This window comes from Neophocaena asiaeorientalis, unplaced genomic scaffold (assembly GCF_003031525.2).
Source record: "Neophocaena asiaeorientalis asiaeorientalis breed wild unplaced genomic scaffold, Neophocaena_asiaeorientalis_V1.1 scaffold177, whole genome shotgun sequence".
NCBI classification, from domain to species: Eukaryota; Metazoa; Chordata; class Mammalia; order Artiodactyla; family Phocoenidae; genus Neophocaena; species Neophocaena asiaeorientalis.
This window is the reverse complement of record NW_020172779.1, coordinates 16,801,555-16,820,644: the sequence shown is the minus strand read 5'-3', so window position 1 is coordinate 16,820,644 and position 19,090 is coordinate 16,801,555. Positions and strand designations below refer to the sequence as shown.

The 19,090-nt window shown below is 46.0% G+C and overlaps 1 long non-coding RNA gene across 1 annotated transcript in view; it reads right to left on the bottom strand.

Annotated features, from left to right (window-relative positions):
- The window catches only part of LOC112396998 (uncharacterized), a 283,042-nt gene that overhangs the window by 160,426 nt on the left and 103,526 nt on the right, over positions 1 to 19,090 (bottom strand). The gene's annotated exons all lie outside the window — the stretch shown is intronic.

The following is a 19,090-nucleotide window of genomic DNA, read 5'->3' as shown; positions in this document are numbered from 1 at the left end:
GGGGTTCAAAGGTACTATGTAGACTTTTTATAAATCTTGATATTTAATCACCGTGTTCCTCTTCAAAATAAATTAAACAAGTTTCTAAACAAAAATAAATAAATAAATAAAATTTAAAAAAAATTAAAAAGCCCCTCCGAGAGGAACAAACTCAACCATTATTCTATCATCAAACTCCCCTGACGACGGAGTCAGCCACAAACAAAATCAAAGACAACTACATGCTCACGTCCACTGCAGACATCCAGGCCAACAAGCACCAGCCCAAACAAGCTGTGATAAAGCTCGATGACCTTGACAAGCCAGGGTCAACCTCTTGATTGGGTCTGATGGAGCGAAGAGGAGGACATTCGATTGGCCCTGGATGCTTGGGGTGTTATCACCAAAACTGGGATCATCTAACCTGGCTTTGTCATCTCCAAAGACAAAGAAGAAAAAGGAAGTCACAGAGGACTATTCGCTGTTGCCCCTGTAATAATCTCCCCAGGAAAATGAAAAAAGAACGGATCTTGCCACTAATTTTAAAAATCAGAGGATGTGTTCAAATTCCCTTTTATAGTCACTACCCTTTTGTCTCCTGCCGGCTGAGTGCTGATACAAGGCACTGGGCTTTTGTTCCTGTAATACTGAGCTTGTCTTCATCAATAACGGTGTGCCAGAACACTTTTCTGAATCAAAACTGGGGCCATGGAAGAGGAGGATTTCTGATTAGGCCCTAGTGTTTGTCCTGTACAAATGAACTTTCCAAGTGGGACAGAGAGAGAGAAAATGAGAATACAGTAGAAGGGAAAAAACTATCTTCTTTATACTCCAGCTAATTATTTTAATCATCTGATCCTACTTAAGTAATGAACTAAAGTGGAGTTAAGTCTTTTGTATTTGTACTTTTTTAATGTTGTCCGTTTCCTCTTCATTTATTACTTGAATCGTAGAATCTCAGGGTTGTGAGAGGCCCACAAGCTCATCTAGCTCAATCCTTTCATTTTGCAGAAGGGAAACCAAGGCTCAGTGCTGGACTGATTCAGAATTTAGTAAAGGCAATAGTACAAAGACAAGAATGGGGAGGAACAGCCGGGATGTAGTGAAAACTATGATACAGTTTGAAATAAAGCAGAATTCCAATATTCCTTAGCCATGTAACCTTCATAAATTTCTTACTGCCACTGAGACTGAACTCTACAAATATAAATGGGGATAATATCACCCACTGAGTGAAGGTGTGAAAAATAGTGGGCCGGGTCTGGGTGTACAGTTGGGTCTCGATATTGGCCACATGCCGTACAACGCATGTGACACACACATGTCATACGTCATTGCACGTTGAACGTGAGGTCAGGAGTGGTAATTACCATCCCCTTGTTACAGACTAAGAAGCCAAGTTTACAGAGCTAGAAAGTGGCGGAGTCGGTATTCACACACAATCACAAAATCAGGAACAGGAGCTGTTAAATGCTATTATACCCTGTGCGCCTCAGTAAGTCCTACTTCTTTATACTGATTTTAAATCAGTAGTGAAAGCACTACAAAAACTGCCAAGTGCTGAGAATTTAAGGAATGACCATTTTTTTCAAAATATCCGAAGTGGTGGGGGTCCTTCTCAGAGTCAAAATCGATCTGAATCAGCAGTTTCATTTCTAGAATGCTCTGCTAAGTGATAACTCAGGCTCATTTCAAGTGGTTTCTCAAGGTCATTTGATTATAGTTCCGAACATACAGATCATCTGATTGCCTTGGCATAAGTACACGCAGGACCGACAAGGTCCCGGGTATGAAGTAGAAAAATGTAAATCCTAGAGACAGCTGCAGCATTAGCAGTCTGGAACCCCGCAGTCCTACTGCTGACTCCACCACTTACAGCCCTCGTGACCAAGGACATGCTCATCAACCGTGCTGAAGCTCAGTTTCTGCATCCATAAAATGAGGACTGATACTCAAAAAAGGCAACATAGTATTGTCCCATGTGTCTTAGCCAGATACTGACAAATTTAAATTGGAAGTTCAAGATTCTCTGGTCCAGGGGTCACAAACTCAAATGCCTATAGGCGCTGGGCAGATAATAAAATGAGTGAAACAAACTTAGTGTTAGACAATAGGGAGTGGTGGGGATTGTGGTGAACTAAGGATGCTCACTGAGAGAACTGCTGAATTCCAGCTTTGCACGGAAATAGGGGCTCAGGAATTCTAGATTTCTCCCATTATCAATGGAAGGCAGAAATTTCCTTTTTTTTTTTTTTTACATTTTTATTGAAGTATAGATGATTAACAAGGTTGTGTTAGTTTTAGGTGCAGCAAAGTGAATCAGTTATACATATACATGTATCCATTCTTTTTTAGACTCTTTTCCCATATAGGCCATTAGAGTATTGAGTAGGGTTCCCTGTGCTATACAGTAGGTCCTTATCAGTTATCTGTTTTATAGATAGTAGTGTGTATATGTCAATCCCAATCTTCCAGTTTATCCCTCCCCCTCCCCCCACCGTTAACCATAGGATTGTTTTCTACATCTGTGACTCTATTTCTGTTTTGTAAATAAGTTCATTTGTGCCATTTTTTTAGATTCCGCATCTAAGCGATATCATACAATATTTGTCCTTCTCTGTCTGACTTACTCAGTATGACAATCTCTAGGCCCATCCATGTTGCTGCAAATGGCATTATTTCATTCCTTTTTATGGCTGAGTAATATTCCATCATATATACGTACCACAACACCTTTATCCATTCCTCTGTCGATGGACATTTAGGTTGCTTCCATGTCCTGGCTATTGTAAATAGTGCTGCAATGAACACTGGGGTGTATGTATAAAAGCTATTCTGAGTTTTAAATGCTGATAATTAAAGTATTTTAGGGACCATATAGGCCAAACAGACATTTGTGAGGGCTAGATTTGTCCCTTGGGCCGATGGTTCATGACCTTTGAGTCTAACCCATCTCCCTCCCAACCCAGCCAAGGACACTGAGATTCTGTGAGGTGAAGAGCGGCCTGTCACCACCAGGACCAGAATCCACATGTCCTGTCACCCAGTTCTGGGCTTTTCCATAGCAGAGCTGCTTCTTTGATTCTCTGGAGTGGACTAGAAAAGGGAGATTACAAATTCAACATAGCAGCAAGAAAACTCAGATGCCCCACCCTCCTCCCTGGACAGGTCATTCGGTCAGAGTACAAGGCAGAAAAGAGATGATTTGCTTCCCGGTCTTCTGACTGTGAGGTAAGCAGTGGGAGGAAAGAAACACTGGACTCATGTCAAGGTTCAGAGAGATTTCATTCTCTTTCAGACACTGATGTATCTGAGTATTCATAAAGTCTCAATCATTATTCTAATAATGCCCACCATTGCTGCTCTATTTTCTCAGGTGTTACCTCTTATCTGCTGAGCAAAGAATACCCCCAAAGGGCTGTACTTCTTCCTCCCCCAGAAAGATAGGCTGTTGCCAAGAGAACCAGCTTCAAAAGTCAGAACCATGGAGAACAGAAGGCATCAGGTTACACAGAAACAATTATGCCCAAGACCCTAATTGGATTATTAGCAGCCCCAAATTCAGCTTTAAGCAATTATCTACTCCACGCCTATGAAAAAATAAAGCACAAGTCATTTCTTGACTGTCCTTCCTAGCGAAGGAGAGGAAAAGATTCTTCTTGCAATGTGTGGAAGAGTTTCTACTAATGAGGCAGAAAACAATTCTTGGAAAAAAAAATTGCATATATCCACACAACCCATTGGTGAATCTTCTTCCATTATTAAAAGGTTTTTTAAAAAATTGAAGAAAGCAAGTAATTTAAATCTCTATTCATAGCCCAGTTATATTTCTGTATCAAGGTCTGCAAAAGATCAGATAATCCTTTTCAAATTTCCCAGATGACTTCTTATCTCCTGTGAATCACCAGAGCTTCAGTTCAAGACAGCATGGAAGGATTTCAGACCACCCATATGTCAGTCCCTGTGCTGGCTCCAGAGGTAAGGAGGACTGATTGGTAAGACCTCAAGGAGCTGAGTCTCCTGAGCTCAGAGCTTAGGGGTGAAGAAGCTGACACCAAACCAGCTCATCACAGGACAATGCAACACATGTGAGTCTGAATGTCTACACCAAGTTCTGTGGAAACAGAGGATCAAACAACTAGCAGTATCTGGGAAAGTCAAGGGAGGCTGCATGGAAGAGGTGACATTTATGGTCATTGAAGGATGAGTAGGAGTTTGCCAAAGACACAAGGTAGTAGATTGTCATCATGAGCAGAGAAGACAAGTAATATATGGTCACAGGTGTGAAAATCCTTCAGGAGACCCTGTGCAGTTGGTGATGGGGTCCTCTGGTGCACAGGGTGGAGTGCAGCGCCTGTGATTTTCTGCAAAGTGTTTTCACCTCATTATTTTATTTTATCCTTAAACTAGCCCAGAGCCCATGAGGCCAGGACTTGTAAAGAGCCAGGCTCTGGGGTGAATACTTGGCATTTATCATTTAATTTAATCTTCCCACCAGGGCTTTGCAGGGGATATCCTTCCTATCCCCATTTTGCAGACCAGATTCCAAGGCAGCAGGCCATTAGTTACCTGCCCCAGGTCAAAGCAGGAGAGATGGGATTCAGACCCAGGCACTGTGGCTCCAAGCGCCACACTCTTCACCATGCACCTGCCGCCCATGTGATTCAGGTGGTTAAAAACTAACCACAAAAGGCACAGAGAATACAAGGCAGGGTCCGAACCGTGGGGCTGGATCTTCATCTCCAGCATTCCGGCTCTCACTACTCCTCGTGTGGCCCAAGGTGATCAGTTTCCAGCAAACCCACACAGCCTACAGTCTCTATGGAGAACAAGAGTTTGGGCAAATAGGCACCAGATACCACCGGTGGCTGTGACATTTTAAATCACTGGCTTTTCTTCCTTCCCTGCACACAGGCCTGGGGATTACCTATCAACCAGCACAGCAGTTCTGCTGGAAATTCTCCTTGTCAACTTATTAGAGTCACCCTCAGACATGAACTGATACAGTTTCCCCAGGACGTTTTAATTTAATTATTTATTCCAAACCTTGGCCTCCCCCTCCCCCCGTCACACACACCAGCACCACCCATCTCTAAACCTCTTAAAAGTGGAAGGTGGGCCAACTCAGAAGCAGAGGGTGAATTTGAATCCCAACTGCGCATTTTATTAACATCTCAGGAATGGAGATCTCTTGGCTATAAAATGGGATTTCTCCATTCAACACATATTTATTGGGGACGTACAATGTGCCAGACACATAGAACTCATGGTCAGCAAAATGAACCCGTTCCTGCCTCATAGAATCTACAACCTAGCAAGAAAGAAAAGCAATGAAATCAATCACTGCGATCAATTTGATAAGCATTCCGTCAGAGGAAGCGTGATTCTTAGAGCCGGGAGGGTGATGTTTCCAACTCATCCAGGGTGTTGAAAGCAGACCTACATTCAGTGCCTGGGAGCATTTTGGAAGAAAAGTGGTGGGGATCAGGAGGCTGTGGAAAGAGGAAAGGCTTTAGATTCAGACAAGATCAGGTACCATTGCTCACTGGACACACTTCTCCTCACCTATAAAATGGGTAGAGCAGCAAGATCTACCTCTCACATTTGTTCTTTTTTTGGGGGTCGGGGAGAACTAAATAAGATAACGTCTGTTCCAAATCTGGAACATACTGGGTTTTCAACCTGTAGTCATTCCTGTCCTCTGTGCCCATGAGAGCAAATGATAGCATCAGCGCCATACTGCAAGGCCTGAGCTTGGAGTGGTATCAGGACACACACAGTCACTGAGTCACTCTTTTAATCAGTCCCTTGTAAGCATAGTAAACCCAAAAATATACACAAAGCAGTGAGAGAAGCAAAGAGGCCTGAATAAAAATATAGAAGAAATCTGGTTCCAGCCACAACTGGGGACCAACTTCCCTGGGCCTCTCTGGTCAATTTTATTCTTACCTGCCAACAGGACAGTAGTATCTACACCAATCGTCCCATGGTAATTAATGGTACAAAGATCAGAATCTGATGAAACAAGTAAATGAGAAGCCATGGAAAGCCATCCTGGTAGAAATGATTAATGCTCTTATAACTGTCATGATTCCTATTGTTCAGAAGCTGGACCATGTTCTTAAATGGAGTTTATGATAAATCGTGGTGATGACGTGCCCACTTCTCTTACCATGGGCAAAATAGAAAGATCATGGTCATCACAATCAGAAGACAAAGATTAGAATCCTATCTTGGTCACTTTCAGCTGTGTGACCTTGGTGATCTGAATTAACCTCTCTGAGCCTCCAAGACTTCATCTGCAAAATGGGGAAGAGCAATACATTCTCCATGGCATAGTGTTCTGAGGAGTAAAAGAGCCCACGTCAAGTACCGGAAATATCGTAGGAGCTCCATTAACATGTGAATCTAGGTGAGCAATGTTAGCTTCCCCCGCTGCCCCTCGGAAGCCTGACTCCCCAACTTCTTAGTGATCCCACATAGCCAAGCGTTTCCTGACCCCAAAATCATGCTCATCTCCAGGGAAGTTGCTCTCTGAGATTCTGCCAGCATCGCGAAAGTTCTATGCCAACAACAGCTGGCCCCTCAGGCTCCTTGCTCTTCCCCTCAGCATCCTCCTTTCCCCTCTCAGGAAGAGGTCTCCCTTCTCCTGTCTAAGTCCAGCCCCTCAACCCACACACACTCAGGCCCTACCGGTCCAAGCTGGTTCCACGTTCTTTCTGGTCCCTCACATTCCAGCAAGGTGGCAGCACTCTCTTAAAGGGCCCTCCCTCCAGCCGACCAGCCTCAGAAGGTCTTTACTTCCAGCTTCTTCTAAGCTCCTCCATCACAGCTCAGTCTTATCTGTTGCTAATGACAGAACCCATTTCTTGCCTCTCAGCCTAATTCCTTTGGGCTTGTACCTCCAAGCTGTTTCTTTCTGTCTCGCTCCTTCATCCTGGCTGCGATGCTCAAATTCCTTGTGGCTCCAGGAAACCACAGGACTGCACTGACCACACACGTATCCAATAGCACCATGGTCCTGCTCCCCTGGGAGGAGAGTTCTGACAACTCCCACGCTTCATCTGGGACCCTGCTCCCTCATCAAGTGTCTTCCACTTACAACCTAAGCATGCTGATTATTGCACTTCTAATTACTGAAAATCTAGCACATTAACAAAGATCTACCTAAATTTCCCTTCAGCAAGTCACAAGGATGTCCATCTGAACGCTGAAACAAGGATCCATCCTGGCCATGGAAGGTTCCGTGGGGTCAGAAGGCAGACAGAGAAGGAGGGTCTCCTGTCCAGAGCTGCAGGCAGCTCTGCAATCAAGAGCCAATTTGGAGTCCAGCATGAGAGTGGACCAGAACTGGGAGCCAGAGGAGAGTCTGGCCAGCCTGAAAGCTGAGGGCAGGACCAGAAAAAGACATCAGAGCCAGCGGAGGGGCTGGGAACTCAGGAGCTACATGCAGGGAGTGAGAGGCCAGACATCTAAGTGACTGGGTGGGTCCGAGCCAGCCTGCTGCCCACGTGCCCGCCTTGGTGTAGTGCCTGAGCAGGAAGGTTTCATTTATGAGGTCAGAGATGTGCGTGGACAGCCTCCTCACTGTCAAAGCCAGCGGTCACTTCCCAGGTCTCTTCCTCCTCAAATGCCACACCGCTTGGCCCCACTCGCCATCCCCGACCACCCTTCCTACCTGAACCTCTCCCCTCTTCAGCATCCTCCCAGCCCTCTGCTTCTTCTCTGGATTCAGTTTTCAAGTCCTCTCCTCTTCTTTTTCTACACGTTCCCATTGTCAGTAAGATCACCAGGTTAGTACGTAGAAGAACTAGGACACTGTCTTCCAGTGGCCAAAGGCTCTGCCTGTCCCACATGTGTCGTAGTACAGACAAAAAGCAGCTAAGAAACCAACACCGTTTGCTGTTTAAAATTCATCAAACACTTACTGGGGTCTGGATCTATGCCAGGTGTGGTGTATAATTCTGAACCCTCAAGGAGCTTTAGGTTAGAAGGTGGCTGGAGGGTGGACATTTCACAGCAGACACAAGGCTTCCCAACCCTCTGATCTAGAGTCATTTTTAGACCAGCGAGGTGTCTCTCCAAGGTCCTGATGAGTATGTGGGTACGCAGTAATTGTTCCCACATGCACTTGTACTTTTCTACAGCTGCTGCATGCTGTATCTGCAAAAACTATCAGCCTCACCATCAATCCCCAAGCTTGTATGGTCTCTGAATTATTTAATGCTACATTCCAAGAGGCTGTGAATAATGGAATGGGGTGTAAATAATCTTATCTCTGTCTCTACATGCAGAGATTGTGAAGGGGCACCTAAAGAGGCTCTATTCTGCCAGAATCTTACAACACCTGTGCATGATTAAAAACCAAACCAAATGCCCCCTAGATAACTGCTATTCCCTAGTGGGGGAAAGAAATGAGCAAGTGTCTCATCACATTTCATATAGAGAGAGAAGCAATTATATATCAGGTTTCAGGTTCAAGTGCATCTAGGATAATTACAGCAGTGCTTTCGAGTTGCATAGAGCCTGACAGATCACCTAGTTCTTTCTGCCTTATAGGGATGGGCAGGGTGGCTTTCCTAATTGACAGACAAGGACACTGCTCCCCAGGGAGACTACCTGGCTTACAAATAGAGTTACAACGAGGAAGAAGCAAGCCTGGGGTTCGGGTCTTCTGACTTCCTTGGCAGCAACCTCTCTTTCCCACCTTCCCACCTGGCTATTGGGGCATCACGCAGACATGCCTTTGTCTCCCAGTCATCATGCAGTGTTCATGTGACCTGCCCACATTTCAGGCTTGTCTTCATGTCAGGTAGATTTTCGCGAGGGCATGGGAAGGGATTCACGTGATTTTCGTGCCCCACACTGAGTGTCAGATGCTTGCCCTATCTACTCAGGTTAATGAGCCACTAAGATAAAGGAAGGAGAAAAATGAAAATATTCAGGAGATGAAGGACTCTGTCAATGAGCCCCCGCTAAGCGCTATGGTGTGGTAGCAACAAGCGCTGGACCAAGAATCAAGAAATCTAGCAGCCAGTTCTGATTCTGCTGCTACCAGCTATATGATCTCGGAGAGCCCTCATCACTGTAGATATCCAGCTTCTTACTCAATAAAATGAGATAAATAACAGTTTAGATGCCACAGGGCTGCGGGGGGCTGACCAAAATGGGAACCATGTACATTAGTGGAAGTGTTATCCCCCATCTATGAATGGATGTGCCTAGGATTGTAGTCATGATGCAGGAAGATAAATGCTCATCAGGCCTGGGGTAATTTGGGAGAATTTTCAATCTTCCCAGAGACAAGGAGCCAACACAAAGGCAGAAATGTGAGCTCCTCAAGCCTGCTTCACAGGAATAGTCCATGTTAACCAAAAGTCTTCTGTTGTAAGTCCCCGTCCTCTCCCAATTTCAAAATCTCCATCATAAAAACCTTCCTCCCTCGGGCTTCCCTGGTGGCGCAGTGGTTGAGAGTCCGCCTGCCGATGCAGGGGACGCGGGTTCGTGCCCCGGTCCGGGAAGATCCCACATGTCGCGGAGCGGCTGGGCCCGTGAGCCATGGCCACTGAGCCTGTGCGTCCGGAGCCTGTGCTCCGCAACGGGAGAGGCCACAACAGTGAGAGGCCCGTGTACCGCAAACAACAACAACAACAAAAAAAAACCTACCTCCCTGGACAAGGATGGAGGAGAATATGGTCAGAAATGATAAAAGCAGTAAACACTCCACTGCAATCTTCACCCTCATTTCAGAAGTGTTCATCCTCAAATTTCTTTCTTCTCTTAGGAGCTCGGAATCTCTTGTGACAACTATCGCCTACCCACGTGTCCCTAAAGGACCATTCGAATCTGTGTCTCAGTACACATCTTGGGTCCTCCCTCGTGTCCACCTTAACTGGACACCTGACTACCAAAACCACGTGGACATCAACCAGGAGGTGGGTGAACAGCATCTTAAGCTAATTAAGGAAAGCAGGTTATTATAGGGAGGCCCTATTCAAAAAAAATAAGGAAATCCGGTATGACAGAGAGCTGAAACATCACCTAATTGGGAGAACAATTGCGAAGAACTATTAATCAGAGTAGATTCAGTTCCAGACACCCCACTGCTTAAGTGTCAAGACCAGAATAGCTTCCCAAAGTCTGACGGATGACGCCACTTCCTCTCCAGCCCTGGGAAGGAGCATCAAGGTAGGATGATGCAAGATTATACAAAAGGTGAGGTGTGTTCTACCTGTTCTCATCCTTTCTCCTCTTCTCTTCCCAGCTTTATTTATTGTGCCCTGAATTGTGATCACATCTCTGATACTTCTGCGAGCATCCTGAAGGGAGAAAACTGGATCTCATTTTTCTTTATTTACTCAGTGATTCACTGAACATCTCCACACAGGTGATCCACAGACACTTTTTTTTTTTTTTTTTTTTTGCAGTCCGCGGGCCTCTCACTGCTGTGGCCTCTCCCATTGCAGAGCACAGGCTCCGGACGCGCAGGCTCAGCGGCCATGGCTCACGGGTCCAGACGCTCCGCGGCACGCGGGATCCTCCCGGACCGGGGCACGAACCAGCGTCCCCTGCATCGGCAGGCGGACTCCCAACCACTGCGCCACCAGGGAAGCCCAACAGACATCTTTAAATCAAAATGTCTAACAGTGAGTTCCTTAACTGTCCCTCATATTTGCCCTTCTTCCGAATACCCTACTGCAGTTGATGGCACTGCAAACACCCTAATCACCAGGCAAGAAGGTGATTAGCCACCCTTGACCCCCCCAACTTCCTCATGCCCTACATCCATCAGCCCTAAATCTGATTCGGTTTTGCCTTAGTCTTCAATTAACTCCCTGACGTTTGTTGAATTCCTTACGTGTGCCATGCACTCTAGCTCCAGGGACATCAGGGTGGACAAAATGGACATTATGCCTGTCCTCGTGGGTTCAAATCCAGCTCCATCCCTTACTAGTTTGGGAAAATTACTTATCCTCTGTTTGGCTCCAGGTCCTCATCTGAAAAATGGAGATAAAAATAGTGCCTACTTCTGGATGGATGAATGAATTTTAAAAACTGGTATATACATATGATGGAATATTATTCATCCTTAGAAAGGAAGGAAATCCTACGTCATGCTACAACATGGATGAAGTTTGAATTATGCCAAGTGAAATAAGCCACGTAGAAAAGGACAAATACCGTTGATTCCACTTAGATGAGGCTAAACAAGTCGAACTCATAGAATCAGAAAGTAGAATGGTGGCTGCCAGGGGCTGAGGGCAAGGGGCTCTGCGGAGTTGTTATTTAAAGGGTATAGAGTTTCAGTTTTGCAAAACGGAAAAGTTGAAGAGCATTATTGCACAACGGTGTGAATATACTTAAGACTACTGAACTGTGCCCTCTGAAATGGTCAAGATGCCAAACTGAGAAATCCTGGGATGGATGTAACTTTAAGCATGGCTAGATTCAGGGCCTCAGAGGATGTGGTCAGGGAGGGCCTTGTCCCCGTCCGCTGGCTCTGCCTTCCTGGAAGGGTGACGGGGGTATTTCAGGCTGGCCTGACCCCAGGGAGCCACTGGCTTTCAGGTTTATGTCCTGTCACAGCCCAGCAATTCCTGCAGAAGGAAAGCCTCTCTTTCCCTGTAGTTCCAATAAAAGTCTCAAGGTTGACTCTGAATAAATAAATAAATAAATAGAATGGTCAAGATGATAAGTTGTGAATTGTGTCTTTTTCACCACAAGTCAAAAAATTTTTTAAATCAACCTAAGAAAATAGTGCCTATCTCTCAGGATTTTCATGAAGATTCAATACATGAGTTAATACGTGTAGAGCACTTAGAACACAGTAAGTGTTGATAGCAAGTACCACGTGCATTTGCTGTATACAAATGCTTATCGTAGTAAGTGGTTCTAAAGAACAAGGGCTCCCCCCGAGCCCTGGTGACCTTACACATAGGCACATAAACCAGGCAGACAAAGCCTCAAGCCACAGCCCGTCTGAGTCTTGGCAGAAAGAAGAACCTGAGGATGGGAGGCTTCTAAGAAGCCACTACGAATTCATCTCCACTCACTCCCCATCCCCCCTGGGAAGCTGTTAGAAGATAGTTTCTCATGACTTCTGATGAGATATGAGACTCTTCACCCCTCCCCCTCCCCACACAGCTGCACTCCGCAGGGAGTGTCCCACCACTTTGCTACATTGTCATCTGGGCCCTGTGGCTTTGGCGTTCTCCTTTTGGGGTGTGGGACAGGGATCTGAGTAGCTAGCTCGTGGCTTGGGCTCTTCTCCGTTTCACTGTCTATGGGTGTAATAAACTGTCTCCATCTAAACATGGACGATTGTATCTTGACTGGACAAATCTGTCAGCCTTTGCCCTTGGCCTTGTGCTCAACAGAGAGAAGGAAAGTGTCTTATATAATAAAGAGACTAACAGAGGGACTGTCCAGGTCAAGAGCATCCATAAGAGGCTCTCCATGGACTGCCCCACATTTGACCCATCAGCAAATACCATCACTTCTGCCTTAAAATACACCATCTGGTCTCTCCTCCTCTGCTTGTGGTCCCTCCCGTGAGGTTTCCTAGAGGAACCAGGGCAACCTTGTAAATATACAGAGAATCGTGTCATTCCCCTCCTTCTTGCTCTTCAAAGACTTCCAGTTATATCAAATAAATGCCATTCTTATCAATGCCCTACAAGACCCTTCACGACCTGGCTTCTGCCTACATCTACAGGCTCTGTCACGAGCCAAGCTCTTGCCACACAGGCTTCTTCTAGCCCATCAATCACGACAAGAACGTTTTGCACCATAGAGCCTTTGCACACGCAGCCCATCCCCCTCTGGAGCTGAGGAGAAGAGAAGATGGTAGAAGACAAAATCCTGAAGGAGTCCTAAGAATAGGAAGCAAGTGATGAGCAGATGGAGATGTGGGGCAGTAACTCAGAGAGTGGTGTCAGGAATCCAGGTGAGGAGAGCATCTCAGGAAGGAGAGATTAGTGGACTCCGTGGTCTGATGGGTACTCATGTGAGACGAGGCTCACGGTGTTCAACAATTCAGCACGATGCGAGGTCACTGGTGGCCTTATTGTGAGCAGTTGATGAGCAGATGGAGATGTGGGGCAGTAACTCAGAGAGTGGTGTCAGGAATCCAGGTGAGGAGAGCATCTCAGGAAGGAGAGATTAGTGGACTCCGTGGTCTGATGGGTACTCATGTGAGACGAGGCTCACGGTGTTCAACAATTCAGCACGATGCAAGGTCACTGGTGGCCTTATTGTGAGCAGCCCTGGAGAGACGGGGGGTCGAGGCCAGCCCGCGGGGTGTCAGAGAAAATCAATGAGAACCAAGTATGAGGAAAGGCTGGAGATGAGGATGAAAAGGGAAAGTAACAAGAATGAAGTTGTGAGACGGCAGGAGAGGATGGATTCCAGAGAACAAGCAGAAGAAGTAGCCTTGGAGGAAAGGAAGATGCTCGAGAAACAAGAGTAAAAGAGAGAAGAGGGGGTGCTTTTAGACGTCCCACCTGTCTTTTCTCTCAAACTTCACACTGAACTTCTCATGGTTCAACCAAATGCATCACACTGGCCTTCTCCTCTGCACTTTTGCTCAGACGCTTTGTTAAGAATGTCCTTCCTGAGATTTCCCTGGCCGTCCAGTGGTTAAGACTCTGAACTTCCACTGCAAGGGGCGCAGATTCGATCCCTGGTCAGAGAACTAAGACCCCACATGCCGTGCACCTAGGCCACACACACACACACACAAAAAAGCCCTTCCTACTCTCCTTTGCCTACCTGCTCCTAGTGACTTTACGTGCACACTTTGAAGACCCCCCTTCCCGCTTGGGTGACGTATTTCTCCTCTTAATTCCCCAAACCTACCCTTCATAACTCTATCACTGCATTTGTCAAATTGTTTTATATTTACAGTCTTAGCAATCTGTTTCTATCATGAGTGCATGAGCTCTCTGTGGGTAAGATGCTAATCCTATTTAGGTCTGCATCCCCAGGGATGTCTAACATAAAATGGGTACCGTTGTAAACATTTGCTGAACGACTGGAATTAGCAGCCCTGCACTGAGTCACAGCTTTGCAATTTGTTTTTCCTCTGAATAGTTTTAAGCAAATTGTTTCATCTCTTTGAGCCTCGGTTACTTACACTATATATAAGGAGACCAAACCCAACTGAATATTGAAGGAATCGAATGTAATGTTGATCATGATAATGCTTTCGAAAAGCATGAATACAATGATCACATGATTACAATGTGATATATTACCATCCAGCGCTGTTACGTCTTAGGGGGAGCTGTTCCTTTAAACTTAATCAGTTCTAACAGGAGTAGCCACGATGTTAATGAGTTTCGGTTTTGGTTTTTGAGAAATTGGAGAGGTGGTGGTGTGGTAGATTGACGCCTGGAATTGGACTCAAGTTCTTAAATAGACTTGGGACTCAAAGAAAATCACTTAATTCATTAATTTGATTAGTTATAAATACTTGCTGAGCACCCACCAGGCATCAGGCCCTGGGGATGCAGAAGTGAGAAGGTTCTTTTCCCACCTAGAGACAGAGAAACTTGCAAATCAGTGGTGAGAGTTCAATATCTCACAGTAACGGCTGGGATAGAGGTGGGAGAGAGCAGAGCAGTAGCACCGTGGAAGGAGAAAGAGGCAGTCAGAGAACCTTCCCAAGGAGAGCTGGGGGTGCATTTGAGCTGCAATTTGGAGGATGGGTGGGACTTGCCACAGAGAGCCAGGAGAGGGGACTGCAGCATGAGTAAAGGCTGGTATGTGTGGCAAACAGACTTCAGGGTGGTCCCATGATCCCCACCTCCTGCTATTCATGCCTTTGGTAATATCCTCCCCTTGAGAAGGGGCAGGGCCTCTTCCAACCAATAAAAAATGACAAACCGGAAGGGATATCACTCCTGTGACTATGTTACATTATATAAAACCCTGTCTTGCTAGCAGATTGCTCTAGGATACTTGCCGACTTTGAACAAGCAAGCTGCTGTGAATCCTACAGCTTCAAGGAAACGAATTCCAACAACAACTGAGAAAGCTTGAAAGTAGATCCTTCTCCAGCTGAGCCTTCACATAAGAATGCAGCCCAGCCAACCCCTTGACTGCAAGCTGGTGAGATCCTGAAGCAGAGAACCCAGCTAAGCTCTGCCCCAGATTCTTGACCTATGGAACTGTGAGACAATAACTGTATGTTGTTTAAAGCTGCTACATGTGTGCTCATTTATTAGGCAATGATAAAAATATATATATAAAGTATGAGGCAACACACTTTTAAGCTCAGAAGAGACATGGCCATCTCCTAAGCCTTGGTTTTCCCAAGCATAAAGCTGGAATTGTCACAACAAGATCAGACACGCACACTCCTCTGGACCATTGGGGGATGCTGGTGAGATGGGGGTTTAGCTGTGAGAGCATTTGTGAATTGCTGGATGCCATAAAGTTGCTGGTTGATCCCATCTCCTTACAGACACACTTAACCACAAAGTTCCCAGAGTCTGCCTGCCTCACCCCTATTTAGAAACAGTAAATGTTGGGAAGTAGTCAAGCTGTATTCAGGTCTCCCCCAAGCAGTGTACTTTCTCATCTCTGAAGCCTTTGGCCAGACTGTTTCTTCTACAAGAATGCTCTTTCTGGGATTTCCCTGGTGGTGCAGTGGTTAAGAATCCGCCTGCCAGCACTATTTACAATAGCCAGGACATGGAAGCAACCTAAGTGTCCATCAACAGATGAATGGATAAAGAAGATGTAGCACATACATACAATGGAATATTACTCAGCCATAAAAGGAAATGAAATTGAGTTATTTGCAGTGAGGTGGATGGACTGTCATACCCAGTGAAGTAAGTCAGAAAGAGAAAACAAATACCATAGGCTAACACATATACGTGGAATATTAAAAAAAAAAAAAAAAAGGTTCTGAAGAACCTAGGGGCAGGACAGGAATAAAGACGCAGATGTAGAGAATGGACTTAAGGACATGGGGAGGGGGAAGGGGAAGCTGGGACGAAGTGAAAGAGAGGTATGGACATATATACACTACCAAATGTAAAATAGATAGCTAGTGGGAAGCAGCCACATAGCAGCTGAGATCAGCTCAGTGCTTTGTGTCCACCTAGAGGGGTGGGATAGGGAGGGTGGGAAGGAGACGCAAGAGGGAGGAGAAATAGGGATAAATGTACATGTATAGCTGATTCACTTGTTATAAAGTAGAAACTAACACACCATTGTAAAGCAATTATACTCCAGTAAAGTGTTAAAAAAAAAAAATCCGCCTGCCAATGCAGGGGACACAAGTTCAGTCCCTGCTCTGGGAAGATCCCACATGCCGTGGAGTACCTAAGCCCGTGCACCGCAACTACTGAGCCTGTGCTCTAGGGCCCGTGAGCCACAACTACTGAGCCCCCCCACGCCACAACTACTGAGCCCCCCGCTCCACAACTATTGAAGCATGCACACCTGGAGCCCATGCTCCACAACAAGACAAGACACTGAAATGAGAAGCCCACGCACCACAACGAAGAGTATCCCCGGCTCACTGCAACTAGAGAGAAATCCCACATGCAGCAGTGAAGACCCAAGGCAGCCATAAATAAATAAATAAATAAATAAATAAATAAATAAAGAATCTACTTTAAAAAAAAAAAAAAAAGAATGCTCTTTCCTCCTCTTCACCTCTCCTGTATCTTCCTACCTACTTCTCATGGGCTTTTAGCTCAGACTCTGCTTCTCCCGGGCTCCCTTCTATGGCAAGGGGATATCCTCCCATCCTCTGTGACCCCAGGGCACCCTGACTGACCCTCGTGACATCCTTCACTATAAGTTCCCATTTACCTAGTGTCTCCCATCTCACCTCCAATGAGCCGTGACCTCCTTAAAGAAGGTGAATCTTATTCACCTTCACGTCCCTAATATCCGGCACAATGCCCAGTGCATAGTAGGTGATATTATACATATATATAAAATATATATGTATATAAAGTAGACCATTTACATACACATATATCTATATGCGGTGGAGGCAGCTTCCCAGTCTAGAAAAATGATACTGATACATGTAGTGCAGGAAAGACTCCACCAACATATCCCCCCAGGGAAGTATATCCATTTATAATTTTATTCCATTTAATAAGAGGATGTGTGGGGGCTTGTTTAAACCCTTTTCTTTTTTAAAAAAGAAAGAACAATTGGAGAGTATTTGGTGTTCCTGCAGGTATAGACAGCTCTCCTGTTCCAGGCTCCCTAGGGAAGCTGTCAGAGAAAGTTTGCTGCTGTCTGAGTTGCCTTCTCTTCTGGGTTGTCAACTCAACTGCTTTCGAGCAGCCATCCTGAGAGGTGGGAGAAAGAGGAGGTGACTTTGCTGGTGTTTAAATCAAGAAAAGAAAGCCTTAATTATCAGGGATGGGGCCAGTCCCACTCCCTCAGGGAAGGCACAGGAGAGAGACAGGCGGAGGTGAGGAAGGAGGTCCATGCAAGCCCTGCATTGAGGCACCAGCCCAAGGACGCTGGTGGGGGAAGAGACGGAGAGACAGCATCTCACTCCCACTTCTCCCCCAACCCAAGTCAGGGGCTCCCCTTGGCTGAAGCCATAAGGCGGAGACAAGACCACCCACCCCTCGCTCCCAGCCGGGAGGTGGGGCTTCGCTCCCCTTCCAGCCTGGCTTTGAATTCAGGCTCCACCACTTGCTAGCAATATGACCCAAAGCGAGTCAACGAACCTCGCCGAAACCCAGTTTCCCATCTGAAAATGGAAATAGCAATCCCAGCCTCAAAGGGTTGTTGAGATAATTAAACAGGGTTAAGTGTGCATGAAGCCTGGGAGAGATAAATGATTTTTAAATGTCAGTTCCACGTCTCCCCAGCCACTTCCCCGAGCATGGCAGCCACTTGAACCCAAAGAAAAATGCACTGAAGGAAAACGAGATACCGCAGGAGATAGCACTTTGAGGTGAGTAAAACCCCAGTGTGTAAAGTGTAATTACCATTCTTACTAGTGAAGAAAACAGGTATTGCCCAGAGGCAAATGACAGTGGCCGAAAGCCCGCTGTGCTTGCGCTTGTGTACACGGCATCGCACGCTGGGCTGCTGGAGCACATTGTACCTCATCTGACCCTCAGACTGTATCCATATTTCACTATTGCCTCCATCGTACAAATGAGGAAACTGAGGCTCAAATATTACAACGGTTTTCCCAGAGAGCCCCACCTAGGACTCAGGAAGATTGGAAACCGACTCCAACTCCCTGGAATTGCGTGCTCTTTCCAGCCTTCTTCACACATTCTATCCGTGAGCACTCCTGATCATCCAGTCCCTCACCCTGTAGGTTCCCCCATCACGGACACATCTCACACATTCTCCTGGCTTCTCCCATCGTTTCTAAATGATAAGAACGATTTCGATTGAACATAACAGAAACTCAACTCAAATGAGATGAACAGAAAGGGAATTCATTGACTCCTGAGCCTGGGATGCGCAGGGCGTGGCTCAGGCTTTAGAGATAACTGGGTCCAGGTGACAGGTGGATAGTGCCAGTCAGGTTATAAATACAAGGTAACACCAAATCCTACCAGGTCCTCCTTTTCCAACCTCACTGCCTTCCCCAGCAAAGCCTGCACTACCCAAACCCTTGATCCTAGACAGAAACGGTCCACAGAGCACCTCCTCCAAACACACGTGGACTGTCCACACCTCTGAGAATTGCCTCAAAGAAGGTGGAATGGCTGTCCCACCTGGGTCTCCTCCTTCCTGATGCCAATTCTCCCTTCTCTGTGATCCTTCTCTGACCCCTCCTGGCCATAGCCTATAGTCCTGGAGAGTTGATGTAGCCTGGGATCTGATGGGCAGATCTGGAGTTTGGTTTATGGTTTTGTTTTTAACTGAAATAAGCTTTTAGGATTTGAAGGTTGCCTGCTGCTTTGTTCTATTTTCATAGTGAACACAGCAAATACTTAGATAATCTACTTTAGTGGCCATTTAATTATATGCACATGAAGTAAGGAAGACCAGCACTGGGGGAGGGTGCACTGGGACTCGGACAACAGCCGTCATTCTCTTCTAAGAAGAACATGGAAGTATTGGCCTAGGAACAAAATGATTTAGACCCCAAGCCCTAAAC